This window comes from Ambystoma mexicanum, chromosome 14 (genome assembly GCF_040938575.1).
Source record: "Ambystoma mexicanum isolate Mex_15411 chromosome 14, UKY_AmexF1_1, whole genome shotgun sequence".
In the NCBI taxonomy this organism is placed as follows: domain Eukaryota; kingdom Metazoa; phylum Chordata; class Amphibia; order Caudata; family Ambystomatidae; genus Ambystoma; species Ambystoma mexicanum.
Window position 1 is genome coordinate 130,182,263 of NC_090940.1, and position 19,274 is coordinate 130,201,536.

The window sequence follows — 19,274 nt, forward strand, 5'->3', positions numbered from 1 at the left end:
AGGGTGTTCACCGACAGCGCTTTGAGGCCATACCAATGGGATAAAGGCGCTATACAAATGACATTACTAAAAGCCACCTTCTGCTTCTTACCCTATCATAGAAAACGCAACATCCTATTCTTCACCTCTACAATCATCTGCTCTGGTATCCTAATTGGCAGCATCTGAAAAGGATACAAAACACTGGGAAGAACACTCATCTTCGAGCTATTTAGCCTCCCCATTTGTTTGTTTGTTTTGTTTATTTATATTGCGCAACCAGACCCGGGGGTATACGGGCGCGAAGGCAGAAAGAGGGTTGTTCAACTTAGGTTACATGTTGCAGATAATCATGAAATACAGCTTGTGGTTACAGTTCTGTAGACATGTAATGTCAAGGAATCATAACAGTATATACAGTAAATGGAGTGTCACTCTTACCTGTTCTAAGGGTCGGGGTCCTCTGCTACAGCAATCTCCCTCCTGGAGATTCTATCCGCGCTGGCGTCTTCGCCGGTATCCCGAGGCTCGGATTCCCTGCTCCCTGGGCGCCGCCATTGTGAATGTCCTGCGCATGCACGCTAGTCCTTGTTCGACGTTCTGCGCATGCGCAGTGACAAACGCTTGCGCAGTGACAAACGCTTGCGCTCCAAGCCTCGTTTTGGCCCCGGGCTATATCTAGCCTCCACAAACCAGGAAACAACGCGTCTCAATGCGGTTTGTTTCTGGCCCTGTTTGCGCTCCTGGGGGCCTGCTTGCCTGTGTCCCTGGTTCCCTGTTGCCAGCTATCCTTGGAGAACCCTCGGGGTTCTGTCTACCTTCTTGCCTGTACCTGCTTTGTCCCACTTGGGGTCACAGTTTTGTTTCTGCTCTCCCTGGCCTTTCCTGCCTGGTCTTCTTTCCCTCCCTGGGCCTCCCTGTTCCCTGTCCGGGTTTCCAGTGGTTTCGTCTCTCTCCTTGGGTCTTCCTGGGGTCTGGTCCTAGGGTGGCTTGGGTTCCACACCATCTCTTGGTCCTTCATTGTCTTGGGGGTCCGCCTTCTCAATCCATTCTGACTACTACTGGTCTTGTGCCCTGCCGGTACCTGAGCCTGTGACTGCATTCACTTCAAGAATTCTCCAAAGATCCGACCATCCACCATCCAGTTCTGCAGCGGACTTCACCAGGCCTTCTCTGTCGGTGTTTACACTGTCCTGATGTCACGATAATCAGAGAAGTGCTGTCCCGTGGCGTTGGGAGCTGGTTCTGCTCCATCCTGTCGTATATTGTTAGGAGGGTGTTGGATTAGTACCCCGCGTCGCTCATTCGGCTTGTGAAGATTTACCGACAGACTGGCAGCCTCACCTCCAGGAGAGGGCTAGTTTACACCAGTGCTCCATTTCTCTGTTCAATGACTCAAACAACTGAGGGAAGTTTGCTTCCAGTAACTCCTCCAGCGATCTGGTCACCTTTACACCATGATATGTAATACTCTCGAGACTACCTCCAACCTCAGTACCTACTGCCTCATAATCTCTCTCCAAATCCATGGCAAATGGGAAGAGAACTGACACTTTTTTTTTTTTAAATCCTGAGAACGGCCCATAGTCCTCAATTATTTGAAACACTTCTGAGATCGATTGACGGGGGTTCCGGAGGTGTAAAGGAATGTCATCCGCATACAGTCCCATTTTGAAATCCTTATCTCCCACATGCAAACTTTCCACCTGGGTGAACGACTCTAATCCGTTCGGCTAACGGTTCCAGTGTAAGGGCGAACAGCATTGGAGACAGGGGGGCAACCCAGTCTTGTTCCCCTATACAAAGGGAACCGTCTCTAAATATTTGTTTACTGCCTCTTCCACACTAGGACCCGTGTAAATAGCCCTTATAACCTTTAAAACTCTACTCTTGAACCCACATTTTTCCAGGACAGCGTACATAAAATCCCACCCTGTCAATAATTTTCTCAGCACCCAAGTGAGGAGTACTGGGTTTGCCCGCGTTCCCCTCCCCAAATTCATAAGGTTCAATGTCTTGGGCATTGTATTCGCCCCCCTGCGTCCCAGGCTAAACCACACCTGGTCCGGGTGGACTAGTTGCATTATTATCTGCTCAAATGTAGTTGCCATCACCCTTGTGAAAATGTTGGTGTCCACATTGAGCAATGATATTGGTTAATATGACGCACATTTTTTAGTCTATGCCCTTCTTTGGGATAACTGTGATTAGTTCCTGTCCAACAATAGTGTTAAATAATTTCGTTAAGAATGGTGAAATCAAGGAAGCAAATCTCTTCTGAAACCCGATGGAAAACCCCTCTTCTCCTGCCGTCTTCCCTGAGTGCATTTTAGAAATGGCTCTCAGAATGTCTTCCTGAGTGAAGGGGCCTTCTAAATTCTGCTTCTTCTCAATATTCAACCTCGGCAGAGAGGTATCCCTTAAATAGTGTCCCATGAATCCAACTCCTTGTCCATAGCATAGAGATCCTCATAAAATGCTGCAAAACCCTGTGGTATTGCCCCCTGCTCCAAACGTAACCTCCCTCCAGCAACTCAATCTGATCCACCCACCTTTCCGCTCTCTGAGCCCAAAACCTAACGCCAACAAAGAGTCTGCCTTATCCCCCTTCTCGTAAAACCTTTGTGTCGGGGAACTGCAGTTTCCGGACCATCTCCCCAACACCTAGTTCCTTAAACCCCAGTCGGCTCCCCTGAACGTCAGCAAGAAGACCTTCGACAACTACTTCGGAGGTATGTATTGAATTGATAGTGTATTTGTACCGCGCTCGTACACAGGTGTTCCAGAGCATGAATGTACTCCGATTTCTAGTACTCTATTTCCCTATGCAACGTATCTCCCACCAACAGCCTTCGTCTTTCTCCTTGCCCCTTCCCTTATCGGCAGCCCCCTCCACGTTGCCTTCCCCTCAGCGGTCCGTGTTGTGAGCTAGAACTCCCATCAGGCCTAGCTAGAATTGCCCATGGCGAGGGGTAATTGCAGTGGTACTACAAAACCTCTCCAGAGGGTGCAGGTTGCAGACCCTTGAACATAGTGTGCCGCAAACCAGGCTTTCACATGAGGTGCCATCTTGAACTTTGTGTCAGTTTCAGGGCCTTCTGGATTCCCCACCATCGAGTGTTCATGACACTTACACATGTTTGTATGGCACCATTTGCCCTGGTGCTGGTGGTCAAACGTAGCTCCTGGTAGAAGTTGCATCAAGCTAACCAGGCTTCTAGGGCACCAGCATGTGATTTTTAAAAACCACTCTCCTTGATGCCAACCCTGAATTTTAAATGCACTCTCTACTTTGACAATGTGAAAATACTCAAATTCCAACTTTTTTTTTTTTTTGCCTTTGTTGACAGAATGATGGAAGCTTAAGTACTATGATCTGTGTCCAGAACGCACCTTTTAGATGCGTGTAGGAATTTGAATGCGATAGTAGCTGACACTTGGAACTTGACCCATTATGTAGGCAGGAGAGAACCTATTTTGTTGGTCTTCATAAACAGCTCCGCAGCTGCATTTGTGCAGTGGCGCTTTTGGCATTGTACCATTACAGCAGAGTATATTTAAATAAACAAGCATGCTATTTAGCAAGTTGACTTTAATGTGATTTTCTGCAAACCACATAACGGGGTATTCTTTCTGGGTCCTTACTTCCACAGCTGCCTCATCCTTCCATAATCTCCTTCTAGTCACTTCACTCTTTTCTGTATATCTTTTGAGCCATGGCTTATCCTTTCTCTGCTTGTTAAATCGTACAGACCTCTTCATTGGCTGACCCGCGAAATGTGCACAGGCACTGGCTGATTGTTTTGGAAAGTGGTTTCTTGACGGTGCACATCTTGTACCTAGGAATGGAGTGTCCATCTGATCATGACTGCCGGATGCCCACCCCCTCCATCTTTATGATGTTGGACTAGTCAAAGTTCAAATTAGCCGTTGCAGGACATTGGGATGGGGCCCAGGACCCGTGGGCCACAGTAAGGACCTCATTCATGGTGGGACACAGGAGAATGTTAAGGCAATGAGAGGGGGTTTTGTGCGGGGGTGGTAGTAGGCAGAGGCTCCCTTTTGGGAGCCAGCTAGCAGAACTGTGGATGAATAAGTGATTGAACAAAGGACTAGGTATATATTGTTTGCACAGCAAACACTGGTGAAACATCTTCCTGCAGAGTAGACCACCACTCGGACATAAGAGAACAAGAGGAATGTCATTTGTTTGTTTGTTTATTTTATTTATATAGCGCAAACCAGGCCCTGAGGCAACCGGGCGCATATCTTGGCAGAAGGTTACAGGTAAAACATATCATCACATTGGTATCAACAGATTGCGAACAACATATACAATATATACAATATATAAGATATACAGATTATACAATTGACGTTACCAAATACAGTTGACGTTACAAAACAGGGCAAAAGCGGCACAAAGGTGCCAGGGCAGAGCAAAGCTAAGTCGCAGCTAGCCCGTCAGGGTCAGAGGGCAGTTGTTAATGAGAGGTAACTAGCCAGAGCTTGGCTTTGTGTTTGAATAGGTTAAATGATGGTAAGGATCTGATGGTGAGTGGTACCGTGTTCCAAAGCTTGGCTGCCAGGACAGGGAAGCTAGCACCCCCAGCTGTATGAAGCTTGAATCTGGGGATTTCGAGACCGTGGGACTGTGCGGATCTGAGTACTCGCGTTGGAATATGTTGAGTGAATCGAGAGGCTAGATATGAGGGGGCCTGGTGGTTAACACATTTGTATGTAAGGGTGAGTGCTTTCAGTGAAATCCTTTGGGCGACTGAGAGCCAGTTGAGGTTCTTTCTGGTTTCTGAGATGTGGGCAGATCGGGGGATATTGAGAGCCGCTCTAATGGCGTTGTTCTGGGTAGTCTGTAATTTGTTAAGGTTACTCTGGTTAGTGCCTTGGTACAGTGCATTACAATAGTCCAGTTTGGACATGACCAAGGTCCTGGCCAAGGTGATGCAATTCTGGGCGGTAAGGAATGGGCGACAGGCTGAGATCAATTTGCAGGTGTAGGCAGATGCAGCAGCCACTGCATTGGTTTGTCGGGTGAGATTCAAGGAGGCATCCAGGTAAATACCCAAAGTTTTGGTGTCTTTAGATACTTTAATTAGATTGCCGTCAATGTTAAAGGAGCCGAAGAGGGGACTTAGTTTGTTAAGTCTCTGTTGCGTGCCTAGGATGAGAAGCTCAGTCTTGTCATCATTGAGGCACAACTCGTGCTGGGCCATCCAAGCTTGAATGACAAGGTAAATGTCATTGAGGGCTTTGGAGTCAACAATGTAGTCACCAGTAATAGGTATGAGTATCTGGGTGTCATCGGCATAGTTTGTGTAGGTGACGCCCAGATAGTCAAGCACATCAAATAGTGGTTTGGTGAAGACATTATAGAGAGCAGGGGAGACACAGGACCATTGCGGGACTCCACACGGGACTGGTGTAGGGTCGGCCGATGCGGTAGGTGAGAAAACTCTCATGTGCCTGTTGTCGAGGAATGACCTGATCCAGTTGGATGCATTGTCAGAGAAGTGAGCAGCGGACTTTAGGTGCCGACATAGTATTTGGTGGTTGACCAAGTCGAAAGCGGCGGATAAGTCCAGTAGTAGAAGGGCCAGTTTACCGTTGTCTTTAAGGTCCTCAATTTGAGTTTTGAGGTCAAGAAGAGCTGTTTCGGTCCCATGTTTGGGTCTGAAGCCAGATTGTCTTGAGCCGAGGAGGTTATTAGTTTCTAGGTAGTTCTGAATCTGCAGGTATGCTGCTCTGTCAAGTATTTTAAGTAAGAAAGGTACAGTGGTAATAGGTCTGTAGTTAGTTGGTATTTCAGGGTCCAGATTCGTTTTTTTAGGAGAGGGATAACCCAAGCGTCTTTTAAATTGTTGGGTACCGTTCCTGTTAGGAATGAAGAGTTGATGAAGGTGGTTATAAAAGGAGCAAGGTCCTGTGCCGCTTCCTTAATGATAGGTGCTGGGCAGGAGTCACCTTGATAGTTCGAGGGTTTTAGGTTGCGAATGATGTTTTCGACCTCGAGGATGGTGAGAGGGGTGAAGCTGAAAGGGGTATGAGTAAAGGAGGCCATTGGCGTAGTGGGGGTTTAATGGGGGGTTGGTGAGTAGAGTAGTTTGTTTGGCGTTAATTTTTGATTGCAGGGTGGTGATTTTGTTGAGGAGAGCGTTTTGGATGTTATTGCACCATTGGCTGTCTTTAGTGCAGGTATCAGGGATGGGGGAGGGGGCTTCCAATTCTTTAAGGATTTTAAACAGCTCCTTAGTGTTGGATTCTGCTTGTGTGATACGTTGGTTGTAAGTCTCCTTTTTTGCCTGTAGGATTGCTTCCTTGTAGTTATGGGTGGAGATGATGAGGCGTTCTTTGTTAGGGTCGCAAGGGTGGCTCATCCAGAGTGATTCAGCCTTGCGTTTTTCTTTGCGTAAGGCTCGTAACTGCGGGGTGAACCAGGAATTCAAATGGGCTTGTTGTTTAGCTTTCCGTAATTTAAGCGGAGCTATATTATCAATGGCTTTGAGAAGTGTTTGATTGAAGAAGTCTACTAAGACTGTAGGGTCGTTGTGTTGTGACACACATTTGTTCAATAAAGGAAGGATGAGTGGGAGAAGTTTATCCCTGGTGATGTCTTTTTTGTTCCTTGTGGGAATGGCTGGAGCTATCGTGGGAGTGGTAAGAGGGTTGGTCGCTGGAAGGTGGAAAATGATGATGTGGTGGTCGGACCAGGCACAAGCGTGGTTGGAACTTATGGTAGTGTTGCAGTTGAGATCATAGATCCAATCAAGCGTTCTACCTTTGATATGGGTAGGTTTGTCAATGCGCTGTTGGAGTCCTAAGTTAGCTAATGTGATAGCGAATTCAGAGGCCAAATGATCCTTAGTGTCATGTAAACCAAAGTTGAAGTCACCTAGAAGCAGTACCTGAGAGTTGGGTTTCGTATTGACAGTCAGAATGGCTGTGATCTCATCTATGAAGGAGCGGAGTGGTCCTGGGGGTCTATAGATGAGGTGGAGGGTAGCAGTGTTGGTTGGAGATAAGGTGAGTTTCACGGAGAGGGATTCTGCACAGCTGAGCTCTGTGTTGGGGATGATTCTAAGTGTGATGTTATTTCTATGTATGAATGCGACTCCACCTCCTTTGGATGTTGATTGTCGGTCAGCTCTGAGGATAGAGTAACCGTTGGGGATAGCGAGGGAGAGAAGTGGGCCGGAGGCTGCGTGTAACCATGTTTCGGTGATGGCCACAAAATCTAGGTTATGAGTGGTGATGAGGTCAGAGATGTCCAGTGCGTGGGCCGTAATAGATCTGGCGTTGATGAGGGCACCCTTGAGTTCTTTGGCAGCGATAGAGCTGTGGGAAGACGGTGACTTCTGTGAGGTAGTGGTGACGTGAGTGTGCTGAGTGCAGTGGGCACGAGGAAGTCTGGATCCAAGTCTAAGATTCCTGACTTGGAGTGTGCAAGGTTGGTTAGGAATGGGTTTAGTGGCAAAGTGATGTAGCCAGAGGGCAGGGTCATTGAGGTATGGGTTACTCAGGGGCATTGCAGTATGGTGAAAAGTAGGGTGATGAGGGACGGTCAAAACGGTGCTGGGAGGAGTGGAGGGGTAGAGGGTTATGGCAATGATGAACCCTCCGTCGGTGCGGTAGTGAAAGTGCGCACTGGAGTGGACGTGGAGGAGTTGTGGGCTAGGCGGAGGTAGAATCGGCCAAGAAGTGGCAGTCCAAGTACAGCTTGTTAGGTAAGTGCATGTATGATTGTGCAATCAATGACTCAAAAGGCAGAAGTTCAGCTACAGGGTAAGTACATGTGCAATTATGCAATCAATGACTCAAAAGGCAGAAGCTCAACTACAGGGTAAGTACATGTGCAATTATGCAAACAATGACTCAGAAGGCACAAGCTCAGCTACAGGGTAAGTACATGTGCAATTATGCAATCAATGACTCCAAAGGCAGAAGTTCAGCTACAGGGTAAGTACATGTGCAATTATGCAATCAATGACTCAAAGGGCAGAGGCTCAGCTACAGGGTAAGTACAAACGCTAAGTGACTACAGAATATTAAGGACGGAGTGAAGCGTGCATATAGGAATTACAATAGGCGGTGAATCGTGAATCAAGTGGAGAAGAGAGAAGTGGCCCTACGTAGAGAAGGTGCTCCCGAATGAAAGAGGGGAAATACCTTAATAACCAGACGGGGTAACAAAGGCCGACATGCTAGGTAAATTGACCATGCTAGGTTCAGCTAGGTTAGGTCCATGAGGAGTCTTACCGCCTTTCTAGACGTCGTTCCGTGTGTGTCCTGAAGGAGCAAGAGTGCGACAACAACTGGGGATGGAAGTACTGCGGAACGGTGACCACCACCGTGGCGGGCCGGTGTCAAATCTGGGGGATCACTATAAGGCGCTCCCTCACGCTCCACGCGCGAACAGGGAGCAAACAGGGGCCTTAATATGGGCCTTCATGTGGCCGCCGGCGCTTCCGCCTGCCGGCGGATGTAGGTGGAAGAAAAGGCTGCTAGTCGCTTAGCAGCGAGGCATCAGCCTCGGTTTCATGCCGCGCTGCGCCCGGCATTAGAAGGTCAGGCAGGGTAGGTCAGGCAGAGCGTGCTCGATGCTCGATGGCATCTAGATAGGGATTTAGTAGTGCAGATCGTAGTGCGGGCAGGTGTATCTGCTCCTTACCGCAAGGATGGCTCTGGGTGGGCTTTCAGTGTGTCTGGGCTCCGAGGATGGCGGTGCCCACGGCACGTGGAATGCTCCTGCTGCTGCTGGATAGCTTCTCGTTTGCAGTAGATTAAGATCCTGTCCTGCGGGAACACGCAATCTCCTAGCGTATCTGTATTAAGTGCGTAAGAGGAAAAAGTGCTCCATGTCCTCCCTCCTAGCTCATTCCGCATCCCCATCCTTAATCTGTGAAGGCTATTTCTGTGGTCCCATGCTCTTCTGGCTGTCCGTGAGTAGTGAGCGGTTCAACTTGGCCGGTCTACTGTATCTCTCTGCTCATGTTGGAGGCTGGAGAAGGATCAATCAAATGACAGTAAAAGGTCAATATTCACATAGAGGCGACCTGTCCAATCCTCCAATTGCAGAAGTAGCAAGTTATGGATTCTTTCATTTTTTAATGGCGGCAGTCCATATATTAGGGAAGTGAGCTCTCTTCCTGTGCAACTGAGTGTGTCCCAGCTTCCTAATGTAGGGCACAATCCGGTGCACCCCTAGCTAAGTTGGTAATCACCTTGGCAAATCTATTCGGGGAGGGGGCATGGAGAGGTCACGGGGGGGTCAGGGATCGGTCTCACTACTACCGACATAACCACCCCTGCCCCCTTAAAATGGTAGAAAATCTTTGCATCAAATAACCTGTATGATTCCTGAAGCATATATACCTTGTTACCATAGACAAACCGGATTAAACCCCACATCGCCTGGTTAGCCACTTTTGTAGTCTGTGCTCAAGATTAGATTTGGAAGTGGGCGTATTTTACTCTCTCTTTTTTAAAGTTGGGAGTAAAATGATTTTATTGGGAGTAAAACTGTAAGTCCAATTCCCAATGAGAGTATTTTATACACAAGTAGAAATGTCTTGACTGAAAAACAGAAATATTTTAGTAATATTTATTTCTTAGCACCTAGTTATTCATGCACATTAAAAGATACAGGTTTACTGTTTCGAATCAGGCAGTTCTAATAGTAGTTTCTTCCTGTGGTACTACATGCACTACTGGTCCAAACATACATTGTTACTCCCTGATTGATTTTTTGTGTGAGTATTTGCCCACTGTTAGGGAATAGAAGTGGCCGATAATCCCCTTATCTGTAGGGCTGTTTGTAGTATAGTAGGACTAAGTGCCAGACTCTGCAAATTTTAACCCTAGATGGACCTAAGACACACATTTTTCCTATTGCAGTTCCATCTATGTGCCCTCTAGATTTATGTACACCAATGCCGAAATGCACTTACCTTAGTTTGTTTTCAAATTCGGTCCCACGACTTTACAGAACGAATAATTGTCGAGTGACGGGGCTTAAGTGTGTGTTAACATAAGGGCTTGAGTCTGGGCAGTTCAATTTCTATTCCGAACATAGAATCGTGGAGAAGTGGCTTCTATGTGTCTCCTACAAATCGTCCTTAATTTTTCTTCAATTGGCTTTAAAATGCATGTGCATAGAAAGTAATGTTATTGAATCCAGTTATCACTTTTGATCAAGGAAGTATTGAAAATGCAAGCTGTTTTTTAATGGCTTCTGCCATTCTTCCATAAAACAGCTTTGTTTAAATGATAAGCTACAGATTTGCCTTCTGACTCCGCTTGGTATCAGCAGGAGGACTGCTAGTAACACATCGAATAACTAAATACAGGTTGGCTTCGAGCATTGTTGTTCGAATGTGTTAGTCCCCATCTACTGCTGTTCCATCTCTGAGCAACTAGGCCAAAATGTCGAATTTAGGAGTGTGCGTCTGCTTGAGACTCCGTTTCTCTGCTAGGAAAGTGTGATTAAGTGCCCCTGCTGTACGTATGTGATGCATGTGTAACCCCCCATGTAAACATGTGGTTGCCACAAATCACCATTGAGCTTGAGTGCAACCCTGGTGGAAGGAAGGTAGCCTCTGCATGCAACTTGAATATATATTAAAGGAATATGTGCTGGTGGTAAGGTGTAAAGATGAGTGTACAGTGCCCTGTATCGGCCTCAGAAGGCATGTCACAGGCTACGTGTAAAATGCTCTTTGCACTGTTTTTTTAGAAATATGTATGAATTGATTGGGCAAATGAAAGTATATCTGCATAATTCATGTTATTTTATTAGATTAGCGAAATAAATGGTACATTCCTCGGTGCTATGTAGGGTAGGGAAGGGCTCCCACTTCCTACATTGACCGAAACGGAACATTCCGCACTGATTTATGGAAGCATGAGTTCTGGAGAACTCGGTTGGTGAAGAAAGGGAGGCTATAGCGCTGGGAAGCCCTTTTGGCCTTAGAACTCTCTCCAAGGCCTCTAGAGGTTGCGCCAGTTCAGCCACCCTGTTCGAGGCAGTCTCTAAGGCTGCCCTCTTTGGTCCCATTGCAGGGACTGCCGATTGTTTGTGCAGAATTAGAGAAGCAGCCTGTCTGGTGAGCCATCAACTGAGGCAGTGAGGATGATGGCTCCAGGCCACGGATTCTTGGAGCCGGCACCATATGTGCCCTATTGCGCTCCTTAATCCCTTGCAACCCATTTCAAGTTGGCAATGCCTGCCAGAGATTCTGTCCAATAACCAGGGAGAGTGGCACTTCTTGGATGCCCACCTTGGGTGAGCTGCAGAGCGCGGTCTCCTGGAGCCAGCTACAACTAGAGGAGTTGCAGGCTGGAGTGCCAGTGTGGCACTGTTTAGCTCCCGACTTCAAGCAATATGTAATTTAATATTCCCCGAATTAGGTTAAAGTACACACGGTTTTGTTGGCCTGGCAAACTGTACCCTTGGGCAGCCGCATGCCCACTTTATTTTTGGGCAGAAACTTCATCTTCCTTTACCCTTCATTACTCCACAAATGTACATGTACTCGGTTGTATTAAGGCTGCCGTCCCTGAAGAGGGGACACAGCTCCGCAACTCCCTCAATGGGCTAGACTCTTAGAGGATCTACATGAGCTATAGAGTTGAAGGGCTGCGTGGATTCAAGAGGTTATTTACCTAGCCAGGGCACCAGTGAGCAAGCCCCGGATCAATCTTTACATATTTGCATACTGGTTATACTCTAGCTTGTTGATATTTTTGTCTTGTTCATGGTGGTTTTTATAAAACTTGTGCGGGCTGGCGTGTTGGTTTTCGCGGCCCATCAGGGTTAGACTTTCCTAATGGAGGCCGGCCCTCAAGCAACAACGACCGCCATCCATTAGGAAAGTCTTGGTTGACCTTGCAGTGTCTAGGAAAAATAATGACCTCCATTGGTTCAGTGCATGTGCTGCACCAATGGAGGGCCAGCACTGTGGCTGGCATGGCTAAAGACTTTTCAGCCTTCCCACGCCAGCCACAGTATAAGTTCAGAAGAGGCCCGTCTGCACGCCACTTCGCCAGCCAGCCTGCCTTCCAGCTCACTCCTCCGCCTGCCTGCTCGCCAGTGCTCCCAGGTAAGTGCATTCTAGTTGTGAGGGGGAGGGTGAGGAGACATGGGGATGGCATTTTGTGGTTGGTGGTGTCATGGGTATGGAGCTGCTTTGAGGATGGGGGGTCATGGGGATGGCATTTGTTGCGGGGATGGGGGTAATGGGGCATACTGTTTGGGGGGTCATGGGGCGTACTGTTTGGTTGGTGGTGGGGGGGGTCATGGGGCATAGTGTTTGGTTGGGGGTCTGGGTTTGTGGGGGTCCAGGGCCATGTCATTGGTGGGGGGAATAGAGTGGGCACCATGCCATTGGTGGGGTTTGGGGGTACGGGGTCCAAGACCATGCCATTGGTGGTGGGTGGGGGGAGGGAATATGGGGGCCAGGGCCATGCTATTTGGTGGGGGTTGGGAGGATATGAGGGGCCAGTGCTCTGCCATTTGGTGGGACGGCATAGGGGGTGGACTAGGCCATGCAGTTTGGTAGGTTGGGCATGGGGGCATGCTGTTTAGTGGTGGGTGGAGGGGCATGCAGTTTGATGGGGGGGGGTATAAGGGACATGGGATATGCCATTTGGTGGTTGGGGTGGGTTAGAGCAGACCATGGCCATGCAGTTTGGTGGGGTGGGGAGAGGAGAAGGGAAACCATGCCATTAATGGGGACTAGGGGGGTTTTGAATACAAATTGGGGTTGAAAGTCTCCTTTCGCCTCCCACCCGACTGCCGCCTCTCCCCAAACAAATTTACTTTTTTCAGCCCACTATAGGCAGCTTGTAGGGTAAGTTCGGCCCTCTTTCAAATTCAGCTGTGCATCCCTGGTGTAAGTATATTTGTACGTTCCAGGCAGTGCCAGCCTTAGCCGCAGGAGCGCCCAAGGCGGTTTAAGAAAAAGGTGGCTTTCGCATCAGCACCCTATTGTTAAATGCGCCCCGCTACTGCGGGCGCATTTAATAACAAAAAGGTGTCTGCCACGCCTTCTCCCATTACGCCAGCTCGGGGGACCCCTTGAAAGACCCCCCCCCCCCCCCAAGCTGGCGTGGCAGGGGGCGAATGGTGACCTGGGGGCTAATGGCGCTCCCCGGGCAGTCCCCCGGCCCGCCTGCTCGAAAACCGGCCCTGGTCACAGGGTCTTTGGCTGCTTTAAGGGTTACCTGGAGGACCCATTACTACTGAAGTGGAGGTATGCGACGCTCCTCCTGGGGTATCGGATAGACAAAAGGATTCAGGTGGTTTCCCGCAATTGGTAATTGTGGCCTCTTTCCTTAGCAGGTGCAGCACCATAGCACTTCCCACTCGCCATCTAGGGATACCTCAATAGGGAAAAGGGTTGCCCATGGACTGCTTTCACGCATGTGTCTACACTGCTGTGCGTGCGTGGGAGGGTGTTGTGTCCTGAAGGCAAACAACCATGTCTGTGTATTCCCAGCAAAAGATCTGTGAGGTCCTAGACCACAAACTGCTCTCGCCTCACCTCTCACTGCATGCTGTGTGACTGTATCTGCATACGTCTGTCTGAAAGAGCTTAAGTCAGTTACAGTTTGATGGTGGGTTTAATGAATTTGATGACTGTGACCTGTTTTCTTATTGTCAAGTCTGTTTCCTTTTAATCTGTTTTAGCTGCCTGAAGTACACATTGAAACATACTTTTACTTCCTTTTTTAAAACTTTATTTAGCTTGCTTTCATTGGGTTACAGGGAGATTGACCTCTCGGATACATTTACATTTAGCCTTCATACATGTACATTAATACATTTCCTTATTGTTTGTGACATTTCAATGCATTTATACGTCCCCACAGTTACGGCATCCTCAGACCATTGCCGGTTGTTGCGGTCTCGCATTACCATGGTACCACTACATCATTGTGACCTACTCCTATATTCTCGGACCCAGGTCCATATGTCCTTGGGTCTGCACATTGTTGCCACTGTACCCACATAACCCTCCTCCCATTCATTTGCAAAGGTCAATTCCTTAAACCATTCTTGTATCGTAGGGGCTGAGTCTGATTTCCATTTTAATAATGTACATTTCTGAGCAATTATGCACCCCATGTTAAAAAAAAAAGGCGTGTCTTCACATTGGTCTTCCCAATATCCCCAAATAAGTACTTTAGGGGGAGCATAACATGTGGGGGCGGGGGGAATGTCTGTCTTTTCATGCAGCGCTTCAGCCACCCGCTGCCAGAATCCCATTACTCTGGGACAGCTCCAGAACATATGAATTGTTCCTGCTGCCTCATTCCCGCAATTTGGACATATATTTGCGGTGTTCAGTGAAAATCGCGCAATTTTCTCCGGTGGGTAATGCAGTCTGTTTAACACCTTAAATTGTATAAGTCAGAACCGCACATTAAATGAGACTTCTTTCGTAAGGAGGCAGTGTTTCTGCCACTTGATTTCATCAATAGTGGTAATAGTGCCCCTTTCCCATTTCAGTCTGTTATTATTTAATTGTTCCTTCCCGTTTTGCACCTTAGCATATATTCTGGATATCAAGCCCAACCGATTGTCCCCTCCCACTACCATTTCAATACATTCACATGGCTCCGGCTCTCGTGCATATGGTAGTATTGTAACACCTGTATCAGGTTATCTCCCAATTTTCCTTTAAATTCTTCTATTGTAACAAATCTGCCCTTCCAGTAGAGATCCCCAGCTTCATTTCCTTATTCGGGTCCCAAGCCATTTGAATGTCCATATCGAATGTGGGAGGGATCCCCGGGCAGCTCCACAATGGTATACCGTTATAATATAGAATGGTCGTGCCCCTTCTGTTATACAATTATTTCCATGCATTCACAGTTGTACGCACTGGGTCATATGTGCACGAGTCTACCGATCGGAGATCAGCCGGGGCTGCTCCGTAGCCCTCCAATGCTTTGTGTGGTGTTCCATTGACTGGGCCATACCAATGTCCTGCATAGTGTGCCTGCACAGCCAGATAATATAATTCAAAGTCAGGGGCTGCCAGACCTCGCCTGTTATATGGCTCAGTCAGTGATTCCTATTTCATGCAGGGTATCTTACCCTGCCATATAAATTGCACCGCTAGCGCTCGTAGTGACGTGAAGGACTTCCGCCCTGGCCATATTGGGATAGTATTAAAGAAGTATAGTAGTTTGGGAGTCATGACTATCTTTAATAATGCGATTCTCCCATATGGTAAGATTGGGTAGGTATTTAGTCCACAAGTTAAGTTTAATTTCTAATGTGTGCAGATATGTCTCGTGATTATTCTCAAATAGTAGCTTCTGCGTCAGGGACACCATCACCCCCAGATATTTAACATTGTCCTGGTCCCACCAGAGCCCATGCAGACTATGCAGTTTTGTAGTACTTTCCGTTAATGGAAACAATTCGGACTTAGCTGTTTATTTTATAACCAGAGTATAATGTGAATTCTTCAACCTCATTCAGCACGGGCTTAATGTTTGCATTTGGGTTTCGTATATATAGGACGGTGTCATCTGCGTATAGTGAAATCACTTGTGTGGGGCCTAGTATTTGTATACCTCTGTGTCCGTGAAGGGCCCTTATCCGACATGCAAGCGGTTGTATTGTAAGGGAAAACGATAGCGGGGAGAAGGGGCATCCCTGGGGTGCATCTCTTGCTAGTGGAAATTGCTTAGAGTAGTTGCCATTGGTGTGCACTTTGGCTGTTGGATGAGTGTATAGTAGTTTCACCTGATTGGTACATTCACCTGACCGTAACTGACCTTTCCAGGGCAGCCATCTGCCCGGCAGCCCCTGTAGCTAACGACCCCAAGGCAAAGGGCGGCTCCTACATTGGTGGCTCCAAGATGTGTCCGCAGGGGAAGCCAATGAAGCCAGCAGTCAACAGACCCAACAAAAACTAAGTGTGGCATGGGTGGCGTATAGAGCAATTACTCTACTCCAGAAAGCCCCCGCCACTCTACCTTACCTTTCCATAACGTAGACTGCCATAGACCTACACCATGCATACTTAGAGAGATTTGTGACCACGAGCTTAAATGTATTCATGGCTGGACTGTAAATGTTGCATTGCATTGCATTACACACTAACTTACTTGCCAATGTTAGCTAGTCCCACACCCAGAGAGAACTGTGAAGATTGGCATGCGTCGCATCTAGATAGAAATGTGAATGTAAGCATGCGCCACACTTAGATGGATTCGTGATCACTAGCCTGCCTCACATCTAGATAGGATACTGAAGATTAGCAAGTGCCACACCCGGATGGAATAGTGAATGATAGCAAGCATCACACCTAGACATAATTGCAAGCACAGCAATGCCAATTAACCAATCCACTAACAATTTCACCCCTCTGCATACACCTCTCAAACTCTAACCAAACTCAACAATCCGCACAAACTTCACAACACTGCAACAACAAAACAAACCACACATAGACTCGCACAACAACACACGACTACCGACTGTAAAACAACCCAACCCCAGTTAACGGACCCACCGGGCTGAGGCTGCCAAAAGCACATCACTGCTCTCTTGCATTTTTCCAGCTTATTCCTACTAACTTGCCCCCCCCCATCCCTTTTCAGAGCCGCCAGGGGACCACTCCAGTGCTGGTAGTGCGCGGCATAAATGTCCTTTAATATTAACATAACCTTACCCCAGAACTGTGAATGATAGCATGTCCCACACTTAGTCAGAATTGTAAATGGCAGCATGTCCCATAAAGTTCAATTTAGAAGGCAATTCCAACATCACTGAATGTCCCTAATGGCGTCTGTGTTAAAGTTCAACCTAGAAAGTGCCAAATATCATCAGTGTGCTAAACTTGAATTTAGAAAATGTACCTAATAGCGTCACTGTGCCTAAGTTTGAACTTAGAAAGTATGCCTAATAGCGTAACTGTGGTATTAATAAACTTAGAAATTGTGCCTAAATGTACGCCCCCTGTCCTACACTCTTGCTTGATCACAGGCGTTTTACTGATAATGACCATATCAAACTACTACACTTACTCTCCCCTACACACCATCATTCAACTATAACACAGCTGTACTATGACACATTCGGTCTAGCTGTTCTCATAATTAACATGACCCCACAAACTGCACATCATCCTAATAAAACACAGCTAGCTGAGCACATTCCGGCTAGCTTAAGCGTCTCTTCAGGCCTAATGCAGCCAGAACTCAGTCTGGGTGTCCACCCTCCAGACTGAACACATCCAACTGATTTCCTCAGCACCACACTTACTGCTAAGAAGCAGCTTTCATGCAAAAACCACACCAGCTGCACACATATCCGGTGCGCCCACGCACCATACCACACTCTCTCTCGCTGCTGACTGAACTACGGTTCCTTAGGGCATTCAACCTACCAGCGCTTTGAGATCATACCAATGATACATAAGGCGCTATATAAATGCCAAGTAACATAACATAGTTTCTAATACTCCTATGTCCGTCCCTTTTCCTCCATACTTATGGGGCATTCCTCCATCCTGTGGGACGGGACGATGGGACCGGAGCACTTTGAAAAAGAATCAAAATTTTGCAAAAATGTTAGTCCTTCCTCTCTTAGTGTGCGGGGCACAGAATGCAGCCGTAACCCTGCCCATCTTGGCTATGCATCGCCCATCAGTCCTTTTCTCCACTCGTTCGGGACTGGACGCACTTGCATCTGCGGAAGAATTCTTCCTTTTTTCCTTCTCTCGGGCTCTCGCTTGCGGTCGTGTAATAGTCTGCTTATGCCGTTTAAACTAGACTTTCCAGATTGTTCCTCGTGTCATCGACACTTCGTGAAGGCTTATCCCCGTCCTCTTTGCTTAGAGTGTTTGGGTCCGGATCACCGTTGGGACGCCTGTTTTTACTGTGATTCCCTTTCAGTCTGGGCACTTCAACGTCGGTTAGAGCGGTGGGACGAGGTGTTTCGATGTACTCCTCCTTCGCATTTTCTATCTTTCATCGGCAAAAAGAAGAAACGCCCAGTAAGTTACTTACTTTTCAGAGCACCCCGGCTGGGAGACACTTTCCCGGGTTCTTCCCGGGCCGGGAGGAGCGTTGACCGCTCTGTCACCGGGGCTTGCCCCAAGGTGCCTCTGGGCCTAATAATAGTACCAGAGTTTTCTCCAAGGGTCTCTGTAAGGGGCCTGGTGTCACCAGATCGCAATCCGAGGCCCCTCCTGTGGGGGCTGCTTGTAGACCTGTCTCTACTGAGTCGTGGGGTACCGGAGCTTCCCTCAAAAGTACCGGGGTGCGCCCCGAGGCCTTGGTTGGGCTTGGTGTTAACGAACGCATGTTCGAGGCCCGCGCTGGAAAGGCTGCGACCGGACTTGGGTCCGAGGTCCCTCATACAGAGGCTAAGGAAACCAACATTTCTGAGAGGCCTGAGAAGGCCTTATCGGTGAAAGCTGTTTCTCACCGTTCCTGCTCTTGTGGCGACGCCAGAACTGTTGAGGGGGCAAGGAGTGGAAGTTCCTCCTTCACCGGCAGTGCCAAGGTCCTTCCTGTGAAGGCTAGTTTGGCTGTTGGTATGTCGCAGAAACATTCCAGGCCACATAGTACTGGCTCAGCCGAGGTTCCTTGTGTAAAGGCTAAAATGAAGACCCCCTGATCCACCGACTGGGACCCCTGCCTCACTTCCACATGTACCGCAGTTCACCTCAGGTGACGGCAAAATGGTGGCCGTTCCATTTTGGGTGCTTCTCCCACAACTACGCCATCAGCCTTGGGTGTGGGGAGCAGTTCTGTAGGTGAACATAAGGTTCCTTGTGCGTATCCGTTTCATCCAGTTTACGACTGGAATGCTCGGATGCCCCTTCAGCACAACATCTCGCTGCCGGTGGGTTCGGCACCCTTGATTTTTGTGGACACTTCTGGGGATGGGCCTGTTTGGCAACCCTCCCCTCTGCGTCCCTAGAATTATCCTCCTCATGAGAGGCCTCCTCCGGCAGTTCCAAAGCCGTCTCTGTGGGACACCTTTTTTCAGCAAATTTCAGACGCTCAAGAGTACCGACCCCCATGAGGGAGTATTTCAAAGGTTTTTTTTAGGGAGATCTGCTCGCCTCCGCCTCCGGCTCCACCCGCGCCTCTGGTGGTTCCGCCGGCGCCGCCTTTGCCTACGGTGCCTCCCCCTACCCTTCCGTCCTTGCCTCTGTTGTCCCCAGTGGACAAGGCGGTGCCCGACCTGTCGGATGATGCGCAGGGCGATCAGGACAGCGAAGACCAGCCCCTCTCTATTCAAGCTTTCCACG

At 48.2% G+C, this 19,274-nt stretch overlaps 1 protein-coding gene across 4 annotated transcripts in view; it reads left to right on the forward strand.

Moving 5' to 3' along the window:
* The window catches only part of PALS1 (protein associated with LIN7 1, MAGUK p55 family member), a 908,688-nt gene that overhangs the window by 185,797 nt on the left and 703,617 nt on the right, over positions 1 to 19,274 (forward strand). The gene's annotated exons all lie outside the window — the stretch shown is intronic.